The sequence below is a fragment of the Geotrypetes seraphini genome, chromosome 4 (assembly GCF_902459505.1).
Source record: "Geotrypetes seraphini chromosome 4, aGeoSer1.1, whole genome shotgun sequence".
NCBI classification, from domain to species: domain Eukaryota; kingdom Metazoa; phylum Chordata; class Amphibia; order Gymnophiona; family Dermophiidae; genus Geotrypetes; species Geotrypetes seraphini.
Window position 1 is genome coordinate 211,635,116 of NC_047087.1, and position 23,586 is coordinate 211,658,701.

Here is a 23,586-nt window from a genome sequence, read left to right on the forward strand (position 1 = left end):
CCATGCATTAAGAATATGCTGCCTGCTTGTCCTGGGATAAAGCACAGTTACTTACCGTAACAGGTGTTATCCAGGGACAGCAGGCAGATATTCTTACATCCCACCCACCTCCCCGGGTTGGCTTCTTAGCTGGCTTATCTTAACTGGGGACCACGCACTCCTCCGTCGGGCGGGAAGGCACTCGCGCATGCGCGGTGCGGCCAACTAGAACTTTCTAGTTAAAAGTGTCCGTACCGGGGCTCCGTCGGTGACGTCACCCATGCGTTAAGAATATCTGCCTGCTGTCCCTTGATAACACCTGTTACGGTAAGTAACTGTGCTATATGGAGAGGTCATGGAAAACATATATGGTAGGATCTCAAATCCATGATATAAAGTGAAATAAAGAGTATTATGGCGACTTACACATAACACTCATTAAAAACTGGGATTTAATATTTGTAGGTAATATTTTCTATATATTGAATGCGTCCTTGAACAGAAAGCTTTTAAGGGAATGCTTAAATTTTTCTAAAGAAGGTTCATTACGTATAAATAGTGGTAAATTGTTCCAGAGCTGAGGTGCTATGACCGAAAAAATGGTAGATCTCCTGGTCCCTATTATTTTTAAAGACGGAATAGTTAATAGATGTTGTTGTGTTGATCTGAGTGTGCTAGATGATGAATATGGTATCAAAAAACGGTCCAAAAATAGTGGCACATGTGATTGTTGAATTTTAAATGTTAAGAGTATGATTTTAAAAGTTATTCTGTGTGTGATTGGTAGCCAATGAGCAGTTTGTAAAAGTGGTGTAACACGGTCATATTTTTTTGAATTTGTTATAATTTTTATTGCTGTATTTTGTATTATCTGTAGTCACCCTAATTTCCTTATTGGTTATGCCATGGTATAAAGTATTGCAATAGTCTAATCTGGAAATGATTAATGAGTGGATTAAGGTGTTAAGAGCTTCTGGTTTTAGGACTTTTGATAGTGATCTGATGAGTCACCCATACGTGAGAATATCTGCCTGCTGTCCCTGGATAACACCTTTTTACAGGTGCTTTATCTCGCATTGAATATTTGTGTTTAGTGATTAAACACTATTTAACTGGTCAGTAGCCATTTCTGGCCAGTTAACTAGCTTAAAATATTGGGGTGGAAGTGCCTGTGTGAAATGTCCAAAGAAGATGCTTATTATATAAAAGCTATTCCTCAAATACATCCAAATAAAGTGTAAAAATCAGCAATAATATGAGGAAGTGACATCACCGATGCGAATGGACGCCTGAACTAGGAGCTCCGTTCGTGCCCTGAGCTTATCCCTTCTTCGTGTTGTGTTATCGCGCTGATAAACGTCCTTCTTCCCTGCTACCGGTGCAGGGTTGGTGTGTGGAGAGAATGGCGACCCACAGTAAGCTCCCCTGTAATAAAGCGGGGCAGCGCACGATGGACAGGCGCTGAGCAGGGGCGCACGTGATGGTGATGTTATGGAGTCCAGCGGGACTGGCGCCGCGAGCCTGGGGAGAGCCATAGAGGCAGTGGCTGATATCGCTGAGCCGACCCCAGAACGTACACCTCCTGACCCGCTGACTAAGGCCGATATGCAGCAATGGATTTTGGAAGTTAAATCGGAGATTTCGTCTGTGGCGGTGCAGGTACGGGAGGCAGTTAAGGAGCTTTGCACAGACCTGGTGGAAGTGGGCAGGCGAGTGGAAGTGGTGGAGACTTGCCTGGATAGTTCCAAGGAGAGTGTGAAGGGGGTACAACGAATACTGGAGAGTGTCTCGGCTGAATATCAGCTTTTGTTGGACAAACTGGAGGATTTAGAGAACCGCACCCGGTGTAACAATTTGCGGGTGCGGGGTCTGCCTGATCGACCGGAGTATAAAGATGTGTGGGCCACTATGCTTAAATTGCTTCATTGGTTGCTGCAGAGTGAGACTTTGGAACCTGGAATTGAAAGAGCGCACAGGGCGCTGGATCCCCGAGTTGGTGATCAGCCCAAGGATATAGTGCTATGCCTTCAGAGCTTTGTGCTTAAGGAGCAAGTCTTGCGTAGTGTCGGGGAGATGGGTACGGAACCTGGGAGGGTCATCGCTTTGAATTCTATCACGACTTAGCTGCCAGCACGTTATAGAAGCATCGTACCTTTCAGGAGGTGACCAAGGCTCTGCAGCATAGTAACCTGAGATACCGCTGGACTTACCCTTTTGGGGTGGTTATTACTATCAATGGTGTGCATACTAAGGTCACCTCTGTTAGGGAGGCACGTGCTTTGCTGCAGAAGGAGGGGATCGAGGTCCCGGATGATTCGGGCCCAGAGCAGGGGGGGGCTCCGAGTGAGAGTCGGAGTCCGGCTTCTTTCCGCTGGCAGAGAGTGGAGTGAGGATTCTGAGGAGGTCGTGGGGGGGCCCCCCTCATTCTGCAGCAGCAGCATCTTCCAATGCCCCCCCCCCCCTTGATTGCTGAATGCCGTTGCTGCTCATTCTGGATCTGATGCATGCTCCCTGTTGGGGACTTTAATTGCTTGAGTGTAGGCTCATGGTGGGTGGGTTGGGTTGACCTCTTCCCTCTATTTCTGGAGGTTTCTTGTCTTGTTGGGGGGTAGCTGGGGGAGTGGGTGGTGGTTTCACTGGATGAGGTTGCTGAGTGGGTGAGGGTTTGGTCAGGTTCTCTGTTTGGCGGGTGTGTGGTGTGGGTTGGGGATGATTTGGTTCTGATGCATGGTTGGGAGGGGATGTTTGCTTTTTGTACACTGTGTGGGATTGGGGGGATGGTTGTGGCTTTAGTTTTGGTTGTTTGTGTAATGGGCGATGGGGACTGTTTGCTTCCTTGTATGTTGGTGAGAGGTCTGGTGGATCTCACTTTGGGGAAGGGGGATGGTGGGGTGGGGTGTTTTGGGTTGGAAGGGGGTAGGTGGGGGGATGGGGGGTAGGGATGGATCATTGCTCTGGAGGTCTCCTGCTGCTGGCTTTCCTTTCATTTATGGCAGGGCTTAAGTTAGTTTCTTATAACATCAGGGGTCTCAGTTCTCCTAAACAGAGGGCTTTTTTCAGGGAGCTGATTCGATTGCGGACTGCAGTTTGTTTTGTTCAAGAAACCCACCTGTTGCAATCTCACGACCATCTTGTCTGGGATTTACGGTTCCCTCAGTCCTTTTGGGCCTCTCGAGTGGGGGGGGGGGAATTTTGATCAGTAAGGGGGTGCACTGTGAGGTTCGTAGGGTGGCCCGGGATCCCCAGGGTAGGTATATCATGGTAGAGGCTTTGATTGAGGGGAGCTTGTACTCTTTGGTCAACATTTATGCAGCTAATGAGGGACAGGGTACCTTCTTTCGGGAGTTGGTGTCCAGGATTCTACAGTTCAAGGGGGGATCTTTGATCCTAGGCGGAGACTTTAATCTTACTGTGACCCTTCATTTGGACAATTCGGGGAGAACTGGCAGCTATGGGAGGCGGGATCATAAGTTATTGCGGGAGGCGCTTGCTTCGTTAAATGTTGAAGATGGTTGGCGTTGGCTGCATCCGCTGGTACGGGATTATACCCATTTTTCTATGACACATGCCTCATTCCAGAATTGATTACATTTTTGTGGAGCGCAGCTTGCTTCGACGGGTGGATATGGCGGGGATTGAACGGATTACTTGGTCGGATTATGCGCCAGTCTGTGTAAAACTTGTGAGTGAGGGAAGTAGTTCGGGACGGAAATATTGGCGCTTTAATGATAGTCTCTTAGATGATCCCGGAGTGGTGGCTCAAATTGAGGGGTGACTACGTGAGTATCTGGATTTGAATTTGGAGTGTGGAGTCTCCCGGAGGCTGTCTGGGAGGGATTAAAGGCTACACTGAGGGGTCGAGTGATTGCTTTGACGTCTTACAAACAGAGACGGCATCGGGAAGAGGTCACTGCGCTGTTAAATCGCATAGGGAGATTGGAGGGGATGCATAAACATCAACTTTGGGATGTGGAGGTGGGAAAGCGGTTACAACAGGCCAGGCGAGATCTTCAGGCTTTGGAGATGGAGCGTTTATGCTTCAATTTACAACTCTTGCAACAGAAATATTTTGAGTTTTCCAATAAGGCTGGCAGGTTAGTGGCACATCGCTTGAAGGTACGTCAAACACACAATCATATTCTTTCTGTTCGGGTGGCCTCTGGGGAGATTTTGAGGAGGGAGGATGATATTAGAGCTCGTTTTGTGGAATTTTACTCTCAACGCTACACTCCGGAGGCGGAAGGGTCTCAGCAGGAGTGAGATAGCTATCTGGCTTCGGCATCGTTGCCCCGGATTGCGGAGGAGGATGTGGGGCAGTTGGACCGCCCGCTTACGGTGTTTGAGGCAAGGGGAGCCCTAAGATCCATGAAAGTGGGCAAGTCTCCTGGGCTGGATGGTTTTACTGTATGGTATTATAAGCGCTTTCAGGATTTTTTGTTGCCTCCTCTCCTGCAGTTTCTTAATTCTCTGGAAGGGGATGGTCAGCTTCCCTTTTTCATGCTATTGGCGGAGGTTACCATTTTGGCAAAAGAGGGGAAAGATCTTATGCAGTGTGCCTCCTACCGTCCGATATCTTTGCTGGGGGTGGATACTAAGATTTTCACACGGATTTTGGCGGATCGCTTGATGTGTTGGATTCCTCGGTTGATTCACCCTGATCAGTCGGGGTTTGTGGTTGTCGGCAGGTGGGGGATAATGTTAGGCAGGTTTATAATTTGCTAGAGTGGGCCCGGGGGAGGGCGCCGGAGGCGATTTTCTTGTCCATTGATGCTGAAAAGGCCTTTGATAGGGTCTCTTGGGCTTTTTGTTTCAAGTTTTGGAATCTGTCGGCCTTGGTCCGTGCATGCGGGAATGGATTTGTGTTCTGTATTCCTGTGGGATGCATTAAGGTGAACAGGGGTTACTCTGACACTTTTTCTTTAGCACGGGGCACGCACTAGGGATGCCCTCTCTCTCCCCTTCTTTTCGCGTTGACAGTAGAGCCTCTGGCGCAGCGAGTGCGAGGGAATAGAGATATTAGGGGTGTCTCTGTGCCGGGAGGGGACTATATGCTGACTTTTTTTGCTGATGACCTTCTCTTTACGGTTGAAGACCCGAAGGTCTCCTTGCCGGCTATCCTGCGGGAGTTGGAAGCTTTCGGGGTGGTATCGGGGTTTCGTGTTAATGTTGGGAAATCTGAGTTGCTTAATGTGAATTTGTCTAATGACAGGGTGGATATCCTGAAGCAATGTTTTTCGTTTCGGTGGGTTAAGCATTCACTGCACTATCTTGGTGTTTATTTTGGCCCACCTGCCTCTAGTGTATATGATCTTAATTACCCTCCGATATTTTACCGCATTCAGTTGGATCTGGATAGCTGGGGGAACCAATATTTTTCTTGGCTAGGCAGAGTGGAGATAGTGAAAATGATGGTGGTGCCCCGCCTTTTGTTTTTATTCCAGGTGCGTCTGGTGTGGATTAGTAAGCGGACCTTAGAAGGGATCCAAAGGAGCAATCTTCGCTTTATTTGGGCAGGGCGTAAGCCGCGCGTGGGTCGGAGGGTTCTCTATTTGAGTTGGAGAGAGGGGGGGTCTGGCGGTCCCTAATGTGTTGAAGTACTATCAGGCTGCTCAATTGCGTGCTCTCTTGGAGTGGCAGACACAAGATCCGAAGCCGTGGGTGGTGATCAAGCAGGCCTTGGTGAGTGGGGCTCCATTGCTACATCGTCCCTGGTTGCTTGGGAGGGTGCGAGTGGAGGGCAGTCTGTCCTCGATGGACACCTCTTTGAGGGTTTGGCGATTGGTTCGGAAGGGGTTGTTGTTGGGTAGGCGTCACTCATGGTTTACCCCGTTGCATCATACTCCTGATTTTGTGCTGGTAGAGGAGAGGGGGTGTTTGCGCGATGGGAGATCCAGAGATTGGTATGTGTGGGGCAGTTGTGGGATTTGGCTTTGCATCATGTACGGTCCTTTGGGGAGATTCAGACTCGTTATGGTCTACCTTCTCGAGATTTATTCCCCTATTTACAAGTTCTCCATTATTTACAGACCTCGGGGATCGTGGGGGACCTGAGTGTAGGCAAGACGCTCTTTGAGCTGTTGCTGGGCCCAGTGCTTCGGAAGGGGACTTTGTCGGCTCTGTATAGGTGCCTTAATGTTCGGGGAGATGCTGTGCCACCTTATATGAAAGCCTGGGAGGGGGATTGGGAGTCCGCTATCCCCCGAGATACTTGGGAGGTTATTTGGAAGGGTATAGTGGGTATATAAGAACATAAGCAATGCCTCCACTGGGTCAGACCTGAAGTCCATCTTGCCCAGCAGTCCACTCACACGGCGGCCCAACAGGTCCAGGACCTGTGCAGCAATCCTCTATCTATACCCCTCTATCCCCTTTTCCAGCAGGAAATTGTCCAATCTTTTCTTAAACCCCAGTACCGTACTCTGCCCTATTACGTCCTCTGGAAGCGCATTTCAGGTGTCCACCACACGTTGGGTAAAGAAAAACTTTCTAGCATTTGTTTTGAATCTGTCCCTTTTCAACTTTTCCAAATGCCCTCTTGTTCTTTTATTTTTCGAGAGTTTGAAGAATCTGTCCCTCTCCACTCTCTCTATGCCCCTCATGATCTTGTAAGTCTCTATCATATCCCCTCTAAGTCTCCTCTTCTCCAGGGAAAAGAGACCCAGCTTCTCCAATCTCTCAGCATATGACAGGTTTTCCATACCTTTTATCAGACGTGTCGCTCTCCTCTGAACCCTCTCGTGTAACGCCATATCCTTCTTAAGGTACGGCGACCAATATTGGATGCAGTACTCCAGAAGCGGATGCACTATCGCCCGATACAACAGCAGGATAACTTCTTTCATTCTGGTTGTAATACCCTTCTTGATTATACCTAGCATTCTATTCGCTCTCTTAGCGGCCGCTGCGCACTGTGCCGTCGGCTTCATTGTCATGTCCACCATTACCCCCAAGTCCCTTTCTTGGGTACTCTCATTCAATAATATCCCTCCCATCGTGTAGCTGTACCTCGAGTTTCTGTTTCCCACATGTAATACTTTACATTTCTCAACGTTGAACTTCATCTGCCATCTCGTTGCCCATTCCCCTAGTTTATTCAAGTCCCTTTGCAATTCTTCGCAGTCCTCTTTAGTCCGAGCTCCACTAAATAGTTTGGTGTCGTCCGCAAATTTTATTATCTCACACTTCGTCCCTGTTTCTAAATCATTTATGAATATATTAAATAGCAGTGGCCCGAGCACCGAGCCCTGCAGGACACCACTCGTGACCTTCCTCCAGTCCGAGTAGTGGCCCTTCACTCCTACCCTCTGTTTCCTACCCTCCAACCAGTTTCTGATTCATCTATGTACGTCTCTTTCCATCCCATGGTTCTTCAGTTTCCGGAGTAGACGTTCATGGGGCACCTTCATGGGGCAAAGGCTTTTTGGAAATCTAGATATATGATGTCTATGGGGTCTCCTTTGTCCATCCGTTTGTTAATTCCTTCGAAGAAGTGTAATAAGTTCGTTAGGCACGATCTCCCCTTGCAGAAACCATGTTGGCTGGTTATCAGAAGTTCGTTTCTTTCAAAATGTTCATCGATGTTTTCTTTTATCAGTGCTTCCGCCATTTTCCCTGGAACTGAGGTCAGGCTTACCGGTCCGTAGTTTCCCGGGTCACCTCTTGATCCCTTTTTAAAGAGGGGTGTAACGTTGGCTATCTTCCAATCCTCCGGGATCACACCTATTTTCAAGGATATGTTGCAAATTTGCTGCAGTAGTTCCGCTATCTCCTCTTTTAATTCCTTCAGAACCCTTGGATGTATTCCGTCCGGACCTGGGGATTTGTCAGTTTTTAGTTTTTCTATCTGCCTGCGCACATCTTCAAGGCTTACTTCCATGGATGTTAATTTTTCTGCTTGACTTCCATTGAAGAATTGCTCAGGTTCCGGTATGTTGGATGTGTCTTCGTTTGTAAATACAGACGAAAAGAACATGTTAAGCCTTTCTGCCACTTCTTTCTCCTCCTTCACCACTCCCTTCCTGTCTCCGTCGTCCAGCAGTCCCACCTCCTCCCTAGCCGGCTGCTTCCCTTTAACATATCTAAAAAAAGGTTTGAAATTTCGTGCTTTCCTGGCTAGCTTCTCTTCATACTCTCTTTTGGCTTTTCGAACCACATGGTGACATTCTTTTTGATACTTCCTGTGCTCTTTCCAGTTCCCCTCAGTTTTGTCCCTTTTCCATTTCCTGAATGAGTTTTTCTTATTGCCTATCGCTTCCTTCACTAATTTGGTTATCAACGACGGGTCTTTTGTTCGACTCTTTTTGCACCCTTTTCTGAATCTGGGGATATATAGATTTTGCGCCTCGCTCACTGTGTCTTTGAAAAAAGACCAGGCATGATTTACCGTTTGCCATTTTTTGGAAGTGTTTCTAAGTTTCTTCCTTACCATTTCCCTCATTGCTTCGTAGTTTCCTTTCCTGAAGTTGAAAGTTGTCGCTATGGTTCTTTTTCCTTTTGGTACTCATACCTCAACCTTGAACTTGATCATATTATGATCACTGTTTCCCAACGGTCCCACTACTTCCACTTCCTTTGCAGGTCCCCTTAACCCATTTAGGATTAGATCCAGAGTGGCATTTCCTCTCGTCGGTTCTCTAACAAGCTGCTCCACGAAGCAATTTTGTGTAGCCTTCAGGAATTCTGTCTCCCTAGCGCATTTTGAGCTTCCAAGACTCCAGTCTATCCCGGGGTTGTTGAAGTCTCCCATAATAACCGTGTTGCCGCTTTTGCATTCTCGCTTCATCTCGGCTTCCATTTCTTCATCGATATCTCTGGTTTGCCCAGGTGGACGATAGTATAGGCCCATCTTTATTTCAGACCCTTTCCTTCCCGGTATTTTAACCCATAGAGATTCTAGCTTGTTGGTCATCTCTGCTGTGTCCATTCTTGTCGATTGTATGCTTTCTTTTATGTATATGGCTATTCCACCTCCTTTTTGTCATGACCTGTCCTGGCAATAGAGCTTGTACCCCGGCAGTGCTGTATCCCATTTGTTTTCCTCATTCCACCATGTTTCAGAGATTCCAATGATGTCTATGTTTTCTGCATTGGCCATGCTCCCCCATTTTGTTTCTTAGGCTCCTTGCATTAGTATATATGCAATTTAAATCCTGGTATTTTGTTGTCTTCATTTCCTTTCCCTGTGCTTCGGTCTTTAGTTTCTTCTCTTTTGCTACAATCTTTATAGCCTCCTCTTCTGGGTTAGTCGACTCCTGCAGTTTGTCCCTTGTTTCTTCCCAGCCTTTTTTCCCCTTAGTATCTTCACGGGATACCTTTTTCCGAATCATCAACGCTTGGTCGGCTTTCCCCTTCTCCTTAGTTTAAAGCCTGTTCTATTCCTCTCTTGACGTTGTTTGCTAGAAGTCTGGATCCCGCCGCGCTCAGGTGCAGTCCATCTCTCCTGTAGAGCTTACTCTTACCCCAAAACGTTGTCCAGTTCCTCACGAAGTGGAATCCTTCTTCCTCACACCATTTCCTCATCCATGCATTTATTGATTGTAGTTCCTCCTGCCTTTTCACATTTGCCCTTGGTACCGGTAGGATCTCTGAGAATGCTTTCTTCTGGGACCTCATCTTCAGCTTCCTTCCAAGAATCTTGAACTATTCTATTAGCATGCTTCTTCTGTAGTCTCCTGCTGACATCATTCGTCCCAACGTGGATCATTACTGTGGTCTCTTCCGTCTCCACTCCTTCCAGGATCTTTCCAATTTTGTCCACGATGTCCTTGGTTCTCGCTCCCTGGAGGCAGGTCACCAGTCGATCCTCTCTCCCTCCTGCTAAGTGGCTGTCCACATGCCTCAGGATCGAGTCTCCCAGTAGGATCGCTGACTTTCCCTTCTTCAATTTTCGCTTTGGTCTCAGGTCAATGTCCTCGGTGTGCTTCGCTGTTTCTTCTTCTGGGCATCGACTAGGCAATTTCTTTCCCTCGTGCGGTATTCCTCTGTGGGTGTCTTCTTTGAGGTCATCTACTTCTTGTTCTCCCTTCTATGTTGGTATTGGTGTAACTTCTTCTTTCATCTCAAGTTCGTTCTCTTCCACCCTCCTCCTGTATACCGTATTTTCACTCGTATACCGCGCACCCGTGTAAAACGCGCACACAGGTATAGCGCGCGGGAAACTGTAATTTATGTAAATAAATTTTTATATACCGCGCACACCCCTATACCGCACATGCCACCCCAACTCTCCTTTCGCCCGCCCCGACTTTCCTCTGGCCAGCCCGACTCTCCTCTCCCCCTTGAAGTCCTGTCCCCCCTTGAAGTCCTGTCCCCACCCTAAAAGCCTGATGCCCCCCCCGACGTCCGATTCACCCCCCCCGTAGGACCGCTCGCACCCCCACCCCAAAGAACCGCTCACGCTCAAACACGCACCCCCACCCCGAAGGACCGCTCGCATCCCCACAGCCTCCCCCCTCCATCATGTAGAAGCTGCCTACCGTCGTCCTGCTGCTTCCTCTGCCGGCAGTCCTGCCCCTTCTCTTAGCCCTGCGTCTACGCTGCTTCCTCTTCTGGCGGTCCCGCCCTTTCTCTGACATCAGAGAAAGGGCGGGACCGCCGGAAGAGGAAGCAGCGTAGACGCAGGGCTAAGAGAAGGGTCAGGACCGCCGAAAGAGGAAGCAGCGTAGACGCAGGGCTAAGAGAAGGGGCAGGACCGCCGGCAGAGGAAGCAGCAGGTTGACGGTAGGCAGCTTCTACATGATGGGAGGGGTGGGGAGGCTGTGGAGGTGCGAGCGGTCCATCGGGGTCGGGGTGGGGGTGCGGGTGCGTGTTCGAGCGCGAGCAGTCCTTCTGGGTGGGGGTGCGAGCGGTCCTGCAGGGTGAATTGGACGTCGGGGGGGGGGGAACTATGTAAAAAAAAAAGGGGATAACGCGCTCACGAATATAACGCGCATTGTTATACTCGGTTTGTAAAAATCGTGTATAACGTGCGCGTTATATGCGTGAAAACATGGTACTTCCTCAATGAATTTCTCGAGTTCCCTGACTTCCTCCTCAATGTGTCTCTGGCTCATGAAGTCTTCAGCTGTTCTGATTGGGTCCTTCGTGGTGTAAAGTCCTTCTAGCTCCTCTAGTCACTTGACTTCCTTCTTCAAGCTTTTCAACTCCTGACACCGACCGTATACATATGACTGTCTCCCCAAGGGGAGGTAGTCATACATATGACAGTCCATGCAGAACACCGGAAAGCTCATCTTCTGTTTTCCCTCTGCTTCCATTGTTGTTCCTACTATAAGATAACAGTTAAGATTACGTGTGACCTGTAAGTGCTCTCTGATTGCTTTGTGTCCTCTCTTTCTCTCTGCCTGCTGTTGGTGTCCTCTCTCTCTCCCTGCTGGTGTCCTCTCTGTCTCTCTCTCTGCCTGCTGCTGGTGTCCTCTCTCTCTCACTCTCTACCTGCTGTTGGTGTCCTCTCTCTCTCTCTGCCTGCTGCTGGTGTCATCTCTCTCTCTCTCTGCCTGCTGCTGGTGTCCTCTCTCTCTCTCTGCCTGCTGTTGGTGTCCTATCTCTCTCCCTGCTGGTGTCCTCTCTCTCTCTCTCTCTGTCTGCTGCTGGTGTCCTCTCTCTCTCTCTCCCTTCTGGTGTCCTCTCTGTCTCTCTCTCTCTCTCTCTCTGCCTGCTGCTGGTGTCCTCTCTCTCTCTGCCTGCTTGCTGCCACCTTGGAATCCTGGTGTGAAAGACTTGGCCCTTCTTGAGGCCCTTCACAAAGGCGCTCTCGCTAAGGCGATGGTGACTCTGCTGACGCGGTGGGGGTGGGCGGAGCTTACTCTCGCCTCTACCCCTAGCTGCCTGCTCTTTTTCTTCCTTCCTTCCCTCTCTTTGCTATCAGTTTTTGCTTTTACTTCTGGTCTCTTGCTTCCCTCCTGCCTTCTCCTCTCGCTGCCTGTTTCTACTAGCTCACCCGAAGAAGCCATCCTGGTTGAAAATGGGTACAAGGTCCTTTTTCGGTGGTACTACACCCCTCAGGTCTTGGCCAGGTGTGGAGGGGGTGGGATGGGTTTATGCTGGAGGAGGTGGGTTCCTATCTCCATATGTGGTGTTTGTGTGGGAGGGTACGGGACTTCTAGGCTGAGGTTTTTCTTCATATTTCGCAGATTCTGCGGAAGCAGGTCCAGGTAGATTGGCACCATGCTCTCCTGTTTTGGTATCAATTGGATCTTGAATGGGGAGAATCCCTATTTTGTAAGCTGGCTTTTATTGCTGCCCGGTTGGTATTGGCCTCCTCCTGGAATTGGGTGTTGCCTCTTCCGTGGCTGCTCGTAGAACAGCGCTTGCAGCATTGGCAGCTTCTTTACCACCTTACGGCTTTGCAATATGGTAAACAGCATAGGTATGCCTCCATTTGGCGCAGTTTCCGGATGCACTTCTTGTAGGGTTCCCTTACAGGGTTGGAGAGGGGTGCGATATATGATATCCTAAGGGATGTGCGACTGGTTGGGAGGTATCTTTTTGCCCTTTTACTTTTCTTTTTGCGTTAGGAGGCCTTTCACTGGTTTGTGGTTTGGGTTGTGGAATCTGTTTTCAGGGGTGAGGGGGTGGATACGTTAGGTTTATGGTGGGGATTTGTTTCTAGTTGTTTGTGCTATGGACTGGGATGTGATAGTCTTCTTTTCTATTGGTTGTACTTTTTTGTACTATTCATCATTCTTGTTTGATTTGCTGATGTATTTTATTTTTCTTCCATAAATAAAAAGCTTTTATTAAAAAAAAAAAAAAAAAAAAAAAATCAGCAATAATATTTCCTCCAAACACTTCCAGAAACACTTAATTTATCAATAAATACTTAAGGGGAGTTCATCAAAGGGCATTAATCACATTCGTGCATGCAAACACGTTTGCATGTGCTAACTGCTAAAGATGCCCATTATATTCCTATGGTCATCTTTAGCAATTAGCATGAGCTAACACACTTATCACCCTTTGATAAAATCACCCCCTTAATATCTTCTGTGGATAGTTAGTCTTACTCATCTTCATTTAGAGACCTTATAAGGCAAGAAATCTGCACATTTAATTCACAAGTTTCTCACATTGCCTTAAAGATTTAATCATCTTTCCCATACTTTTAACCGCTTTACTGACATTAATAAGAGCTCTCTTTCTTAGAATATTTTTGAATATAACTAAACAATTTGCTTATACTTCATCATTCTACAGTATTATTTCAGCTAACAAAGCATCAGCTAACCAACAGAATTATTTATAGAGCACTGCATCAGGACTTGCACTCTTCCAATATGCACCTAAAACGATATAAAACATATATTAAGCAGTAAATAAACTACATTGAAAATAATGCCTCCCCCCCCCCTTTTACAAAACCACAGAAGTGGTTTTTAGCGCAGACCGATGCACTGAATGCTCTGCACTGCTCCTGACGCTCATAGGAACTCTGAGTGTCGGGAGCAGCACAGAACATTCAGTGCACCAGCCGCTGCTAAAAAATGCTTTCGCAGTTTTGTAAAAGGGGGGGGGGGAGGTAAAATCTATCCATTACAATAATTACCTTAAAATTGCTTCCCCTGATAATTCCTATAGGGATCATATTAAAAAAAAAAAGATAATGCCTATACCTTTATGCAAACTTTAAGTATGTTTCAATCCAATTAGATTTTCTAGTTAAACTAACCAATCAAAAGTACCCAAACTGCACTCATTAACCAATTAATAAAAGCTCTAACATCCAATTAAAAAAGGGATTGCCATGTGATAACAATCTGCAATATTGCTCCCTATATGTTGAATAGCAATCCTGATCATCCCACTGAGGTAGCAGGGGAACATTATCAATTATACACCATTTAAAATCCAGTACACTGAACCTCCGGCGGAAACATGGAGCTGTAAGCATGCTTTTGCAGCTCTGCTACACCTGACCATGGTACGGCATTTAATCGGCGATTTTGCCCTCTTTTTAGTACCTTTTCAAAGTGGTGATCTCACTCTCTGCTTGGCGGTGCCCCTTCTACGATTGGAGCCAAATGGCATCTAAGCTCAGGAAAAAGATTGCGATCCAGAGCAAACTGGCAGAGCCCAAGATGGTGGACCACGTGGCTCCAATGTCACCGGAGACTCCCATCTCACTTTGGGTGGCCAAGGTAACCACAGAAGTGCAGGCATATATAGAAGGCACCCTCAGCGACAAACTACTGTGCATTCTTGATAAATTAGATAATCTGGATCAGCGTTTCACCTCCCTGACTTCAGAGGTATGGGAGACTCAACAGTGAATAAGTAACGCAGAGGACTCTGTGCAGTAGCTCACGCAGGAGCAGATGGCACACATGGCATATTTGATACCATTGCAGGACATGGTGGAAGATTTAGAGAATAGATCTCGTTGGAACAATCTCAGGACTACTCAGCTGAAGTTTTCCAACTCAACACGGTTCTCTCCACTTTGTACCCGGTTGATTCAACAGAATATTACTTTCTCTCTACAATATCCAGCTCACCTGAAGGTGGTTCATTTGGGAAAGGCACATCATTTTGATTCTTCGGAGACCGCTCAGTGCTTTGTGGTGGAGAAGATACCCGAGGGAACATTGTGATAGGCCGCAGTGGAGAGCTGGTGCTTACCTATATCTTCCTGCTGGAGGATTGGATTGTGGACTTTGGTCCCATTGTTGGGAGCTATTGTTTGGTTTGCTTGTGAGGTTTGATGATGAGTGGAGTGAGAATGGGGAGAATTAATGGAGTGGAGAATGCATAAGCTGGCAAGTTAGTTTGGTGGTATACTGGGTATCATATATACCTTGACTTATTCACTACTTCTCCCCCTCCCCCCTTTTTATTTTTTTATTTTTTTGTATCTTTTTGGGTTGTTTCTCCTAATTAGGGCATGAAGGTGCTTCTGCTTTGAGTGGGTTGCTGGGGGAGGGGGAGTTAGATGTGTGCGTGGAGTAAGATTGAGGTGATGATAGTGGAGTGGGAGGCGCTATGTGGGTTGTAGTAGATTTCGGACAATTTTTTTTTTTTTGCCTTTGTTTTGTGCCTTCCCCTTTTTGCTTTCCCGTCTTATTCTTTTTCCTTTGTGTCAATGGGGTGCAGAGACCTGAACTTTGGGCAATACTAATGGGTTCCCATGGGGGGTATATACAGCTTCTTGGAAGTGACACCCGGTTGGGTGTGTAGTTGTGATGGAATGAGGGTGAGTAGGGGTAGGGAAGGGGGGGAGAAGGTTATTTTGCACAGGCAGGTAAGAGTGTGGGTTAATCTTTGGAGATATACTAAACCCAGGGGTGGTGGAGGCTTGGATGCCCCTCTGATATTGTTGTATGGGATTTTTGTCTATGAAAGTTATCCTCTGGGTGGAATTCTCAGACCCTACTTGGGCTCCAGCAGATATTCAATATATTTCATCGTGCCAAAGAGAGACTCTGAAGACTGGAGACCAATTCTGGACCTCAAGGCGGTCAGTGCAGCATTAAAACTTCTGCGTTTCAGGATGGAAATGGTCCGGTCTGTGATTGCTTCAGTGGCTCCAAGGGAATTCTTGGCTTCCCTGGACATGACGGAGGCCTATCTGCATATCCCCATTTTTCCAGACCACAGGAGATACCTGAGGTTCCATGTGCTGCAGTGGCACTTCCAGTTTGCAGCTTTGTCCTTCGGGCTGGCGACAGAACCCAAGATCTTCAAGATGATGATGGTAGTGGCAGCTCACCTCAGGAAAGTCGGTATACAGTTTCATCCGTACCTGGACGACTGGCTTATCAGAACTCAGTCGGAATCCAAGGGGCAGCAGATGGTTTGCCAAGTCATTCAGCTGCTTCAATGCCTGGGCTGGATGATCAACTTTCAAAATAACCACTTGGTGCAACGTAGGACCTAGAATACCTGGGGGTACACTTTGCCACAGGACAGAATAAGGTGGTTCCGCTTGGTTTGCGCCAGAAGATTCACCAACAGATGTGTTCCTTCCTGGAGACTCTGGTCCTGACTGCCTGGCAGTACCTTCAGGTCCTGGTGTCCATGGGGAGGTGGCCTAATGGATCTGGCCAATCAGAATCTTAGGCCACTCCCAATGCATCCCAGAATGCACTGCGAATTGGGCCTAAGATTCCCAGGTGCCTCCCTAGTGCTTCCCGTGATGCATCGGGAAGGGCAGGCCTGCCATTCTTGAAAAGGTAGGCCAGCTGGCTGGAGGCAGGAAGGATGCCTCGGGCCGGACAGTGATGTAAGGTAGGGGGGCTGGGACAGTACAAGGGGATGGAGGGGGGTCTGGAGGGTGGGCTTGGGGGTCTGGTGGGGGGATGCCTGCTATGTTCGGTAGAGGTGGGAGGATTCCGGCAGGAGGGACTGGGCATCACTCCTGTCAGCAATGTACGGGGGGGGATGGGCAACCGCTAAACTTGTGGCAGGGAGATCCCTTGCGATAAGCTCAGCAGCCACATCTGCTGGTCTATATTGTACGCATCTACCACAGGCCTATGGAGACACGTATGGCCACCTAGGTTTGCCTAAGGCTTCTTCTGGGCCAAGCCATGCCCACACCTAGCCTTAGGTGAGCTTAAGCGGGCTTACGCACCTCTCTAGGCTCCCAGAGGCACCTCCAATGTAGGTGGCCTGCCTCGGGAGGTTTTTTTTTAAAAAGAAAAACCCAAACGTGCGTCCCGATTGGCCGGTTAGGCAGCAGTTGACCGCCTACAATCAGGACGTTGTTTATAGAACCCGGGCCTTAGTGTTTGATTCTTAGCAGGTAATGAAATATAATAAGAATTTGTAATAAAGAGTACTCCTGTTGTCTTAATTAGAATAATTGTCTATAAATTAAGACTATAAGTAAAGGAATGAGCTAGGGAAGGGTGGGAGGGAATGGAGACTAAGCCAGAAGCATAATTAACAGAAGCATTATATTTATCCTGGAGGTTTGTTGTTTTGCAGCCTTTCCAAAACACCAGGTATCGCTCAGGGAGGTTATTGGCTATAAGTAAAGATGTCTTCAGGATCTGTCAAATCAAGTAAGAACTGACTAGTATCTATGCTTTCCTTTGGAGTATTTTGCTAGTAGATATAGCCTTCCAAGCATCTTCACCATCTGCAGTAGTTTTAGTTATTGTAAAGGCCCTTCCTTAAGAGATAATTCTGCTTTATCATTATGCCTTCTTGTCATCTGAGAATCAAATGCTGTTAACAACAGCTATGATACAAAAATGCTTCCTCCTAGATTCTCAGAAAGGCTGATCAAAAAAAATGTAGGACATGTCTGTTGTCCACTATCCCATTTCAGCTGTTAGTACACAGTAGAGATTTTTTATATTTCTGATGCCATGTTTCAGAAGTATCAATAATGACCATCAGGTGCTTTAAGTGCCATGCCAAAACAAACAACTTTGTGCAAGTCCAAAATACCAGAAGTAATAAGTGAACAAGATATATGTGTGAATTCAGTAAGCCACAAGGTGGCAGAAACCTATAAAGTGGTGCAGAAAAAGATCACATGGAAAATGTTGAAAATATTTATTCCCCACAACATTCAATAGATAACTAATTGTCTGACATAATCATGTATTGCCCATGCAAGGGCGAATAAAGACCTGTAAAAAAAGGAGAGGAAAAGGTAAGAGAGGAGTTTGATAAAGAATTAACCCCCAATATTCCACGCTAATTAACCAGCCAGGAACAGCTCCTAGCCAATTAAATAGCATTTAGTCAGCTAACCACTAATACACAGCAGAAGATAGCTAACTATCACTGAATATTCATGATTAGTAGCTAGCCACTGAGGGCCATATTCTATAATTGGCACTTTAAAAGATGGACGCCTATTGCATGTCAATCATACTTAGGTGCCCGTTACAGAATCACACTTAACAGCATCTAACTTAAAGCTTAGGTGCCTGCAGTGTAGGCCAGGGTATTAAAGGTCTACATTATAGGCACTTAAGTCCTTTAAAGAATCGCAGCTAGTGGTGCCTGAATCTTTCTCTACCCTTAAACACACCTATTTTGGTGTTAGGCACTATGGGAAAGGTGCCTGTTTTTTTGTAGAATCACACCTAAGAAGATAGGCGGCCAAGCTCATCTTCGTAAAAAATAAATTTGACCACGTTTCTCCACTTCTGTCCAAGCTTCACTGGCTTCCGATAATCACCAGGGTCCACTTTAAATGCGCCTGCCTAGCTTTCAAAATCCTACACGGCATCCTCCCTCCCTGTATCCCTCTTTCTTGGAACTCCTCTAACCCTAATACCACCAGATCCACCCACAAATTTAAACTATCCTTCCCCTCATTAAGAGGCATTTCCCATACAAGAAAACTAGGGACCTCCCTCCCCTTCAGAATCACTGAACTTTGGAACAACCTTTCCTCCCCTCTTCGGAACCTGAGCTCTCTCCAACTTTTCCGCAAACATCTGAAGACCTGGCTATTCTCAAAAATCTGATACCTATTCCATCTCTGGCACTCTAAGCCCTCTAAAAACCCTTCATACTTGGACCTCTAACCTTTCTAAACTAAACTAAAACTAAACTAAACCTTGGGTTTATATACCGCACCATCTCCACGAATGCGGAGCTCGGCACGGTTTACAGGAAGAAGGATGAGAGAGGAACTACAGTGGAGAGATTAAAGAGTTAGGTGTAAAGGGGAAGGTGAGAGGCCTAAGAGGGGGGAAGTGTTACAGTTTTGAGAATAGCCAGGTTTTTAGGTGTTTGCGGAAGAGTTGGAGGAAGCTTGAGGTTCGGAGTGGGGAGGTGAGGTTATTCCAGATCTCAGTTAGTTAGTTGTTAGTTCCTTTCTATCCCATCTCCTGTAAACCGTGCAGAGATCTACGAATGTGGAGATGATGCGGTATACAAACCTAAGGTTTAGTTTAGTTTAGTAGTTTAGGTGTCTATCTCCCAATTTTGATTTTTTTTTTTTTTTTTAATTATGAATTTATTAAAGCTCTTTATTGAAGCCAATTTACTAATTAACACACACACACACCCATTTACAAAACCACGGAATCTGTTTTTAGCACAGGCTGGCTCACTGAATAGTCCACTGCTACCGATGCTCATAGAAACTCTGAGTGTCGGGAACAGCGCAGAGCATTCAGCATGCTGGCCTGTGTAAAAACCGCTTTCACAGTTTTGTAAATGGGGGGGGGGTAAGTTAGGCACCTCATATAGAATTTCCCCATACCTGGCTATGTCATGAATATTCAGAGCTGACCAGTTAAGTTTAATGGGCAAACTGGACCACATAAATAGCAGTCCTATATTAGTCCACTATTAACTCCCAATTTGTGTCTACACATGAAAATCATAGATGCCAATACAAAGGGGCAGATTCTGTAAAGGAAGTCTAAAAATTAGGTGTCGTTTAGACGTCTAGGAGTAGAATGCTGAGCACGATTCTATAATGCATAGATGCTCTATAGAGAATTGCACTCAGTGGCACGGAGCGAATCTAAGCATGTCTATATTGTTAGACCTTTGCAGAATCGCCTTTTAGGTGTTGCATAGACGTCCTAATAACGTCTATAACGTTATCATGTCATTATAATGGCGATTTTATGCTGTTTTTTAACATTAAAATTGTATGCAGTAAAATGCTGGCACCACTATTATATTTTAATTGTTTATATACCACATATATCGTGTTGTCTTAGACTTCCAAGGCTGGCGTCATGATTGTATTAGGTTTCCGGGTCTTGCCACATCTGTGTAGAAAGAACTGACATTTCAGCCATCATGCTGTGGCTTTCTTCAGGGTATGCTGTGAGGTCTGCAGTGTGTCTTTTTATATAGTGGATTCATGGAACTGATTGAGAACAGGGCAGTCTGTGGGTTGAGAAATTTGAATTTTTGGTGGGAAAGTTTGTTTGGCTGACCTGATTGAGAACATGGAAGGCAGGAAAGTTCGTTGGAGGTACAAGTTTGAATGTGGAGTATTTGCGGGAATGTTCGGGACCCAATTTTTTATATGGTATTTACATTTAATTCCTTTATCATATTTCTCTTCTGTTCCGATTGCCCAGGGTCACAAGGAGCAGTGAAGGATTTGAACCAACAGCATCAGGGTGCTAAGGCTATAGCTATAACCACTGCACCACACACAGTCAGATATTAAACTGCATGTCAATTTCAAAGCCAAGCTTATATCATCTTGATTTACAAGCAGTCATTTCTCTAGGATAAATATCAAACATGTACCTTTAACACTTGTCCAATTCCTCTTTTGGCCTCTATGTTCCTCAAAGTTCATGAAAATATATATAGTCATGTGAATAAATTGGGACACCCCATGAAATATTCAGTTCTTTCTTAAGAAATGTTCACATATCGATGTCAAATATTTTTTTAATTTATCTCTGGAAAAGAAAGTAATGTAATTGCAAGTAAACAACAAAACTTTTCCTTGATTTACTCATGAAACAAAAGATATCCACAAAAATGTGTATTCTAACTGAGGAATAAATTAGGACACCCTACACCCCAATAGCTGAGAATCTTGGAGAGAGCGAAGCCAGAAGGCCTTGAGCATGCGTAAATGCTCAAGGCCCAGCCCAGCCAAGAGGGAGGATCTTCGGGCACCGGCATGTCCTGTGCGTTGGTGCTGGTGCCGGTGCCAAATCGGGGTAAGGGATGTTATTTGGGTGCTCGGCGGGGGATGTAGGATCACGGGGGGAGGGGCGACGTGAGCCAGGGGGGATGCTGGATCGCGGGGGGGTCCCTCGTAAATTGAGTCAAGCTCGGTTTCCAAGGCGCTGATTTTGCGAATGTTTTGCTCGTCTTGCAAAACACTCGCAAACCAATACACTCGTAAACCGAGGTTTGACTATATATATATATATATATATATATATATATATATATATATATATACTAGTGTTTAAACCCATTACATTTGTTACAGTAATGGGTCTAGAATAGCCCCACCTATGCCCTGAAGCCACCCATGCCCCGCCTGTACCATTGGCTGGATCGCCTCCAACTGATCCCAGTCCCACCACATCACCTTTCACCATTTCCTTAGTCCTCTGTACCCTTTAGACCCTCATCACCCCCTTTCCCTCTCTCACACCCTCTACCATCTCTCTCTGACCCTGTTTCACCCCTTTTGCCATCTTTTCCCTTCAGGTCCCCTTTGTCTTTCCCCAAGGCCATATGTCTTCTGCAGCAGCAGCATTTCCCTCCCCCCCACTTTTCTGTGCACCAACTGCAGCAGCATTTCCCTCCCTCCACCCCACTTCCCTGTGCAGCAGCAGAATTTCCCTCTCCCCCACTTCCATGTACAGCAGCCCCAGCTGCAGCATTCACTCCCCTTCCATTTCCCTGTGCAGCAGCATTTCCCTCCCCCACCCCACTTCCCTATGCAGCAGCAACAGCATTTCCCTCCCCCCCACTTCCCTTTAGAACAGCAGCCGCAGCAGCATTTCCTCCCTGTCCATTTCCCTCCCCCCACACCACTTCCCTGTGCAGCAACAGCAGCGGAATTTCACTTCCCCTCCACATTACTCTGCAGCAGCGGCAGCAACATTTTCCTCTACCCCCCTTTCACTTCCAGCAGTCCCGACAAACCTCCTGACTCCAGCAGTGGTGCAGCACTCTAAACACACTGCTTCGTGGCCTTCTACTGCCCTGATTTACTCTGGCACGTCCCTGATGACATCATCAGAGATGCGGCAGAGCAAATCAGGGCAGTAGAAGGCTGCGAAGCAGCATGTTTAGAGTGCTGCGTCCGCTGCTGGAGTCGAGAGGTTTGTCGGGACCGCGGGAAGGGAAGGGGGGGAGTGCGGCAAGGGACTACAGGAGCCGCCAGACCGCGGGAAGGGAGGGTCGGATGGGAGGGTCAGACCGCGGTGGGGGGGTCGGTTGGGTTCGTTGGAGTACTTTGTGAGGCTGTTGTAAGCGCGGGAGTACTGTGTAAGGCTGTGATTCACTTTGGGTTCAGCTGCTAGGGCATTTCGCTCAGAGTACTGTGTGGGGCCGTTGTAAGCACGCATGCACACTCCTGACTGCCACGGACATACGAAACACGCAGGTAGGAGTGTGCATGCGCGCTTAGCGTTTTATTATAGTAGATAGATAGATAGATAGATCATGTGTTTTGCTTAAGTAATGCATTATTAAACATCTTTTTCTATTATTATCAAATAGGAGTCCTCTTTACCCTAAATACTAGAAGGTTTAGTATGCAATATATATATTTTTTTCATGTGCTTTACTTTACATTTTAGGTGTTAGGTAGACAGCATACAATTCTGTAAATGGATGTCTATATCGAAGCCACACATATACCATGCCCACACCTAGCCTGTTAAGCGCAAATTTTTCTGATGGGTGTCCACAGAATTGTGGATGCCTATTTTGTGAATCGAGTCCAGCCTTTGGACGTCTAACTTTCAATTATTGCTTGTTAAAGTTGTTAATTGGGCTTATTAAACACTTTATTTGGATGCCTAAGTCGGTGGTGTACGTCCATACTGTGGACGCCTAAAGTTAGACATCCTTTACAGAATCTGCCCCAAAGAGTTTATGTAGTTGATATGTGACCACATGTTGAAGTTTAAGGCTATTTTAGCCAGACTAAACAGTTTTCAGAAGACAGAAGCTATGGAACAAGAGGTCACAGTATCAAGAGGGTAGATGCAGGAAAAACATTCAAACATGATTTCTTCACTGAAAGAACGATGGATGCATGAATCAACCTGCCAGTAATAGTATTTTCTTTTAAAAGTGCACATATGTGGCCAAGTAACAGCTGTGAAAATGATTTGAACCGGTTCACATTTAATATAGGCCCATATACTGTAGTGTCAGTACAAAGAGTGTATGTAGGATTTTATCTAAATTTCTGGAAGAAATTTAAATAGTTATAACTGAACAGTGAACAAGATGAACAAAATTGTCGGTGACATTTTTGTGAACAATCTGAAAATATCAATATATGTATTTTTGCAATTTTGTTTCTTGTCTGCTGCTCAATTGCGATTCTTTGAATTTTATCCCCCACTAAAGGTAGGTTCATAAATAATAGAACATAATGAGGATCATTTTTCAAAAGAGAAAAACATCCAAAAAACAGCATAACTTGGCATTTGGACATTTTGGGCCTGATTCTGGAAACGGCGCCTGCTGTGGTAGGCACTTGAAAAATGGGCACCTACCATGTGTCCTTGTCCAGAATCACATCTATTTTTTGTACAGACCTTAAATGTAGGCCAGCGTTTTACAGGCCTACATTTAAGGCATCTGACTCATGCCTATGGATGCCTAGGCCACTTTCAGCATAAGCCACGCCTACACTGGCCTTAAGGCGTCTATAGGTGTGCCTAGATGGGGCACACATTGAGGGGAGAACTTTTGGCATCAGATTCATATGAACATGTATAAACATGCTTGAACAATGCCTACATTGTAGGCGTCATTCATCGCATAGATTTTTTATAAGATGTGTATCCTAATTGGTCCGTTAGATGACAATAGGGCACCTACCACTGCCTCCTACCACTTTTTGAGAATCAGGCCCTTTATTTGTTAAAATGTCCAAATTGCCATTTTTGAAACACATTATTTAGATGGTTTTCTATGCTTTATGTCTGCAGTGCTCTAAAGCTCAAGGGGGCAAGTTAGGCA

General features: G+C 46.3%; 1 protein-coding gene across 1 annotated transcript in view; it reads left to right on the plus strand.

Annotated features, from left to right (window-relative positions):
• Positions 1 to 23,586, plus strand: part of SHLD2 (shieldin complex subunit 2) — a 174,190-nt gene that overhangs the window by 148,974 nt on the left and 1,630 nt on the right. The gene's annotated exons all lie outside the window — the stretch shown is intronic.